This window comes from Piliocolobus tephrosceles, chromosome 12 (genome assembly GCF_002776525.5).
Source record: "Piliocolobus tephrosceles isolate RC106 chromosome 12, ASM277652v3, whole genome shotgun sequence".
Lineage (NCBI taxonomy): Eukaryota > Metazoa > Chordata > Mammalia > Primates > Cercopithecidae > Piliocolobus > Piliocolobus tephrosceles.
Genome location: NC_045445.1, coordinates 42,421,504 through 42,429,248, shown reverse-complemented (window position 1 = coordinate 42,429,248; position 7,745 = coordinate 42,421,504). Strand labels below are relative to the sequence as shown.

General features: G+C 39.6%; 1 pseudogene; it reads right to left on the bottom strand.

The window, feature by feature from the left end:
* LOC111536684 lies at positions 1-4,016 on the bottom strand (annotated as a pseudogene).
* Positions 4,017-7,745: the final 3,729 nt, after the last annotated feature.

Below are 7,745 nucleotides of genomic sequence, written 5' to 3'. Positions count from 1 at the left end.
CCCGATTTTATTTGGGGCACAGCTGGGCGAGGGCCCTGCATCTAGAAGAAGGTTTTGGGCCTCTTGGTGGTGAAGCGTGGCTTGTGCTGATGGCGCAGGACCCGGTGGGGCAGCGGGAACTTGACTTTGGAGTCGTGGAACTGCTTAAAGGACGGCGGCTGCACTTGGCCCGCTGCGATCTTCCTCCACCTTCATGATCTGGATGGAGTGGGCCTGGTCGCAGTGCCGGGCGCTCAAGACTCGGTAGCACTGGGTGACAGCGCCTGCGGTGGTCAGGTGCTGGTATTCCCGATAAAGGTTGTAGGTGCGGCTCAGGTAGTCACAGCGCAGCCAGATGCGGAAGTTCTTCACCCGTAGAGGGGACTTCTCAAACACCCGCCCAGAGTAGGCAATCTCCCCTGAAAACTTCTTCATCTTGTTTAATTGAGATACGAAGTACCAGAAGCTGGACTTCCAGACGACATGATTAGGTGCAAAGATTCGCATGAGGTAGAGGGGCGGTGTGTGGCATTTGGGGGTGGGCGGGTAGCGACCCACCACTTATACTCTCCTAGTGTGCCCTATGCCTTCAGGGAGTCCTCTCCGAACTCGCCTCCACCCGCAAAAGGTCTTTCCTCGTTTTAAAATCAGATTATTTGTTTTCCTGCTATTGAGCTGCTTTAGTCCCTTTATATTTTGGGTATTAATTCCTTATCAGATATATACTTTGCAAATATTTTCTCCCATTATGTAGGTTGTCTCCTCACTCCGTTGATTGTTTACTTTACTGTGCAGAAGTTTTTCAGTTTGGTGTAATCCCATGTGTCTATTTTTGCTTTTTTTGCCTGTGCTTTGGGTTCATATCCAGAATTCAGTGCCCAGACCAATGAATCTTGCTTCATTGTCATAGAGCTCTTCTGCTACGTGTTCTTCTAGTAGTTTGATAGTTTGAGATCTTACAATTAAGTCTTTAATTCAATTTGAGTTGGTTTTTGTATAATGTGTGAGATAGGGTCTATTTTCATACATATGGATATTCAGTTTTCAAACACATTTATTGGCAAGACTATTCTTTCCCCATTATGTATTCTTGGCACTTTGGTCAAAAATCAGTTCCTTTGCCCATTTTTAGATTGGAGTATTTGTCATTTTATTGTTGAGATTTAAGAGTTGTTTGTATATTCCGGCTAGCAGTTTCTTGTATTTAGATTTTTTTTCATCTTGTTTTACAACTTCTAATTTTTATCATGTTTTACAATGAACATAATAGTACAGTAATTAATGTATATTACCTATAACTAAATTTGGGGGGTTTGCTCCAGGTTAGGAGCCTGCAATTAAAAGTCTAGAGACCTCTGCTTTAGACCAAAATTACTTTTTTCCTCTCTCATCTGTTTGGTGTTTGTGAGAAGGCAAAGCCGAGTATGCTAAAGACAAACTTCAGCTCTTACTTCTTGTAGCTACTGGCCTATTGATCTGTACCTGGCAAGGGAAAAGTATTTTATGTTATGCTAAACATAATTTATGTGTATAAATTAACACATATTGCTTAGGAAACCCTAAATATGACAAACAAGGAAGGGTGGTTAAAATGTAAGTGCTTACTATGTACAAAAAAAAAAAAAAAAAGCCTAGCACATAATGACTACTTCAATAAATACTAGCCTAGGTAAACATCATCATTATTTTTATTCTACTGATTAGGAGATAAAGAGTCATGTTAAGTAATGTTAAGTAACACAGCTAATGAATTGTAAAACTGGGATCTGAATTCAGGTCTGACTGCAAAGCCCATTTTTTCCCATGGGACACTGCGTATTAGTCAAAATACAGGTCAGATTTCTGCAGTGAGTGGGAAGTTGGACTAGATGACTTCTCTTCCAATTCTGAGACATTATGAAAACATTTGATGTAAAGAAGCATTCAGGTCTGTGTCAGTGGTGATTTTCATAGCTTATAAACATCTAGAGGCAAGAACCATTTTGTCTTACTTCCTTTGAGTAATACCCAGTGACATGTATAAATGGAATTAATAACTGTCTGTGATGGTGATATGCCAAACATTGACTTAAAGCTGATTAATGCAGAGATATAATTATTATTTGGGAGTTTTTATTATTGTTTATCTAATAATCAATTAGATTTTATTTATACTTATTATAGTCAGAATGCAAATTTGTATTTATAATACAATTTATATTTCTACTTATTCAAAGTAGATTTCATTAAAAACCCTGAAAGACAATCTAGGCAATACCATTCTGGACATTGGGAAGGGCAAAGATTTCATAACAAAGACACCAAAAGCAATTGCAACAAAAACAAAAATTGACAAGCAGGATCTAATTAAACTTAAGAGCTTCTGCGCAGCAAAAGAAACTATCAACAGAGTAAACAGGCAATCTACAGAATGGGAGAAAATATTTGCAAACTCTGCGTCTGACAAAGGTCTAATTTCCAGCATCTATAAGGAACTTAAACAAATTTACAAGACAAAAACGAACAACCCCATTAAAAAGTGGGCAAAGGGACGGGTGCGGTGGCTCACACCTGTAATCCCAGCACTTTGGAAGTCCCAGGCAGGCAGATCACCTTAGGTCAGGAGTTTGAGACCAGCCTTGCTAACATGGCAAATCCCTGTCTCTACTAAACATACAAAAATTAGCTGGGCATGGTGGCAGGTGCCTGTAATCCCAGCTACTCAGGAGGCTCGGACAGGAGAATCACTTGAACCTGGGAGGCGGAGGTTGCAGTGAGCTGAAATCATGCCACTGTACTCCAGCCTGGGGAACAGAGAGAGATTCAATCTCAAAAAAAAAAAAAAACAAAGTATAATAATAATAATAATAAACTGGGCAAAGGACATGAACAGACACTTTTCAAAAGAAGACGTATATGTGGACAACAAGCATATGAAAAAAACTCAATATCACTGATGATTAGAAAAATGCAAATCAAAACCACAATAAGATACCACCTCGCACCAGTCAGAATGACTATTAAAATGTCAAAAAATAACAGATGGTGGTGAGGTTGGGAAGAAAAGGAAACTTACACTGTTGGTGGGAGTGTAAATTAGTTCCACCGTGTGGAAAGCAGTATGGTGATGCCTCAAAGAGCTAAAAGCAGAACTACCATTTGACCCAGCAACCCCATTACTGGGTATATACCCAGAGGAATATAAATCATTCATTCTACCATAAAGACACATGCACACAAATGTTCATTGCAGTACTATTCACAATAGTAAAGACATGCAATCAACCTAAATTCCCATCAATGACAACCTGGATAAAGAAAATGTGGTGCATATACACCATGGAATACTATGCAGCCATGAAAAAGAATGAGATCATGTCTTTTGTGGGAACACGGATGGAGCTGGAGGCTATTACCTTTAGCAAACTAACACAGGAACAGAAAACGAAATATCGCATGTTCTCACTCACAAGTGGCAGCTAAATGACAAGAAGTTATGAATACAAGGAAGGAAACAACAGACACTGGGGTCTACTTGAGGCTGGAGGGTGAGAAGAGGGAAAGGAGCAGAAAAGATAGCTATTGGGTACTGGGCTTAATAACTGGGTGATGAAATAATCTGTATAACAAATTCCCACGACACAAATTTACCTATGTAACAAACCTTCACATGTACCTAAAATAGGAGGTTTTCTCTTTTTTAAAGAAAAAAAAACCACTAAATGCCCATAGATTCCCCATACCCAGAGTGACACTTGTGGGATGCTCTGTTTCCTGTATCAGAAATAGCCCTTTAGCGCCTGGCTCCTCTCCAAGGAATCTACTCCAGTGGGACTCTTTATTCACTGCCTCTTACCACACCTTGTCTTCTTCCCAACCCATGCCTTTCTTGATGCTTTCTGCCAACTCTCTGCCTGCCCATGCACCTTCACATCCTGCCATGCCTTGAACACTAGGAACGGACGCACTACCTCCCCAGGGCTTTCCCTGCCCACTTCCCTCAGGATCGTACCTTCTTCTGGATCCACAGTCCCTTCCTGGCTTGTTTCCTGATGCATTCTAACCTTTCCAGCTGAAACATAAATGCCCAGAAAGCATAGACAAATTACTGTGGTCTGAATGTTGATATTTCCTCAAAACTTGTATGTTGAAACTTCATCATCACTGTGATAGTATTAAGAGATGGGATCTTTGGGAGATTATTAGATCATGAGGGCTCATGAATAAAAGAGGGCTCTTATAAAAGAGATTTGCAGGATCCCCTTTTCCCTGCTGCCATGTGGGACACATAGAAGGAGCCATCTATGAGGTACAGGCTCTCACCAGAAAATGACAATCTGCTGTTGCCTTGATTTTGGACTTCCCAGCTTCCAGAATTGTGAGTAATAAATTTCTGATGTTTCTAAATGTTTTAAAGTAGATTTCGTAAATAAATGTAATATACTTTTATTTTAATGAAGAACCCATATTCCATGTCCAAGTGAGTGAGATGAATGGATTATGGCATGAAGGTTAATTCGTTTCAGCCAACTAATTTTTACAAACCACCATACAAATAATTAAGCTATTGTCATCAGCATGAATTAAATGGCCTTGTTTTTGTTTGTTTGTTTTTGTTATATATATATAGCCTTGTTGATGTCCAATTAAATCATAACATGTAAGCCTTGCCAATAGTCTAAGGGCTATAGATTATATTACCATTCAAATTATGTCATGAGCAGTAAGTCCATTTTATACAGCTGGCAAACTAAATGAGAGGGAATAAGAGTATAAGAGTGCATTACTCTTTATGAAATAAAGCTCATTCAATCTTACCCAATAGCAGAAAACAGATATAAAAACACCCCCAATTTAGTGAAACAAAATCAAGACATAAAGTTGAATGAGCTATTTCATGTACTCAATGCTTTTACCTGCTTCCAATATAGTTTATCTTTCCTTTAAATGCCATGATTTTAATTCACTGACTGATGCATACTTCCCCTGGCAAAGGTATTGGGAAATGTATAATAATTGGTGTTCTACAAGATATAAGATTTCTGCTGGGAATTATTTCTTTATAGATGAAGATTATTTTCCACTGAGAGATTTATACCATAATTAGAAAAATGATGTTCTAAGCCCTAGTGGAAATGTCATATTTTAATTGGTATTCATTTGTTTCAGACAAGCCCATGGAGAAAACTATTGATGTTAAATTGTTAACTGTGAAATCAACTAAATTGCATTCTCACTTAAATATCTGAAATGACTAGCCCATTTAATTACTTTTTTTTGTTTTTTTGTTTTTTTTTTTTTGTTTTTGTTTTTGTTTTTTTTTTTTTTTTTTTTTGAGACGAAGTCTGGCTCTGTCGCCCAGGCTGGAGTGTGGTGGCTGGATCTCAGCTCACTGCAAGCTCCTCAGGTTTACGCCATTCTCCTGCCTCCGCCTCCCAAGTAGCTGGGACTACAGGCGCCCGCCTCGTCGCCCGGCTAGTTTTTTTTTTTTTTTTTTTTTTTTGTATTCTTTAGTAGAGACGGGGTTTCACCGTATTAGCCAGGGTGGTCTCGATCTCCTGACCTTGTGATCCGCCCGTCTCGGCCTCCCAAAGTGCTAGGATTACAGGCTTGAGCCACCGCGCCCGGCCTTAATTACTTTTTAAAACAATAGTATCTTCCATTAGCTAAACAATCCTTCATACCAAAAAATTTTAAAACCCTTTACAGAAAAATAGAGGCTCAGGTAAACTTGGAAAGGCAGTAAAATATTTTAAGTATGCTTAAAATTATTGTATTTTAGGAAAACCCAGAGATTTTACAAATATCTCAAGCTGAAATAATATATTTCCTAATTTGAGAGTTTATTTACAGATACATTTGATTCAATGTCAGATGAGCCAGGGTCAAAGCCTGCTAATGGCAGTAAGACTATGCTTGAACTACTCATTTATAAGCTAAAAATGAAAGCATTTGCTGTTTATCCACTTCCTTCCCTTTCATGATAGGACAAAATCATATTTCAAATTAATTCAGATATTTCCTGAATACAATTTGCATGATGACTTGAAACTTTAGGGCAGTCAAGGTAACATTCAGCCTACTTGTCTTCATATACCACCCAAATATCCTGGAAAACCCAGAATTTCGTCATTCAAACTTCAATTATGAACAACATAATTTTGAACTACACAGGTTCACTTACATGTGGATTTTTTTTCCACAGAAGTTACACTGAGAGTTCCTGCCTCTCCTGCCTCCCTCCCCTTCCACCTCCTCCACTTCTTACAACTCTGCCACCCATGAGATAGCAAAACCAACCCCTCTTCTTCCTTCTTCTGTTCAGCCTACTCACAAGAAGATGGCAAAGATGAAGACTGTTTGGACGAACGGAGGCAAGATGGTGCGCTTCCGGGTTCTTCTTCACCAGCTTTTCCCGCGCCCGCGAAAATGCAGCCGGCGCCCAGGGAGGGTGCAGACCAACTGGGCATGTGCCAGGTGACGTCAATCTGAAGAGACCAAGATTCACCTGGTCGCACCTGTGGAACGCCCCCCGACACGCCCGTGCCCCACCTATTGCCCTCCCACTCCTAGAAAAGCCGCTCTTGGCCAGGGTCCCACTCGGACTTCCCAGCCCCACTCCTGTCGGTTTGTCGGGACTGCAGGAACTCGGTCTGAGAGCCCCACGGGGGACTCTGCCGGCCTTCTTTGCCGGAGGCCGACAGACTTCTTCCCCACACCTTAGGTGACCAAAAATAAACTTGCAGTTTTGCTCCTACACTTGCCTACCCGCTGGTTCTTTTGTGCCCGCTTGGCAGGTCTTAGAAAAACAAATCAAAGACTTTTTAGATGATCCACTTCCACTTAATGAACAGTAAATATATTTAATCTGTCTGATAATTTTAATATTCTTTTCTCTAGCTTACTTTATTGTAAGAATACCATATATAATACATATAACATACAAAATTTGTGTTTATCGACTGTTATCAGTAGGCTTCCTGTCAACAGTAGGGTATTAGCAGTTAAATTTTGGAGAAGTCATAAGTTATTTGCAGATTTTAAACTGTATGTGTAGGGGTCAGGTTCTTAACCCTCACATTGTTCAAGGTAAATATAAAGTGAACAAATATAAAGTCAATTGTATATATTCTAAATTATATGTTACATATGAAAGTAACAAAGTATTTGTCACAACATGGTTACATTTCTTTAATTGAAACATTATTACATAAAAATACTTTTCAACATTTTGGCATTGTCAATACTGGCTAAACTTTTATTGACCAAATGTGCTAATTTCTAGTAAGAACAATAAAATGCAAGTTATATTTCATGGGTCTAATGACATTCTGCTATAGTTTGGGTATTTGATCCTCCAAATCTCATGCTGAAATTTGATCCCCAGTGTTGGAGGAGGGGCCTAATGGGGGTTTTGGGGCCATGGGGCAGATCGTGAATGGCTTAGTTCAGTCTTCTGAGTAATGAGTGAGTTTTTACTCTATTAGTTCCAGTGAGAGCTGGTTGTTGATTGTTAAATGGAGTCTGGCACCTACTTCTTCTCTCCTGCCTCTGCTCTCACCATGTGATCTCTGCACAGGCTGAATTCCCCTTCACCTTCTGCCATGAGTGGAAGCAGCCTGAGGACCTCACCAAAGGCAGATTCTGGTGCCATGCTCCTCGTCCAATCTGCAGAACTATGAGCCAAATAAACCCTTTTTCTTTATAAATTACCCAGTTTTTGGTATTTCTTCATAGCAACATGAACCAACTATGACATATTCCAGATAGGTAACTGACAAATTATA